We start from the raw sequence: 358 nt of genomic DNA on the forward strand, positions 1-358 counted from the left end.
TGAGTGAACAAACATTTCGCTTCATCTTGACCTATGTATAGGGTACCTGTATGTATATACTGCATTTATATATCATGTAAAGTACTCGCAACAGCCGATAATGGAATATGATGCACGTGGTATCGGTACTTGGTACTTCAACACTAGACTGAAAAATAACCAGTAAAGTATCGGAAAAAAGTAATCGGCATCGTTCATCGCTAGCTTCGTTACTACTTACACAACACCGGCGTTGTTTGATGACGCATGCATTGCAGTTAAAGGAAAGAGATTGTGTGAATTTCCACTTCCTTCGTAGAAATTCTGTAAATTAAGTTATTGTTCAGAGAGTTATTGGTTTTATATCTTTCTCTGTTCA

Source organism: Penaeus monodon, chromosome 21 (assembly GCF_015228065.2).
Source record: "Penaeus monodon isolate SGIC_2016 chromosome 21, NSTDA_Pmon_1, whole genome shotgun sequence".
Lineage (NCBI taxonomy): Eukaryota > Metazoa > Arthropoda > Malacostraca > Decapoda > Penaeidae > Penaeus > Penaeus monodon.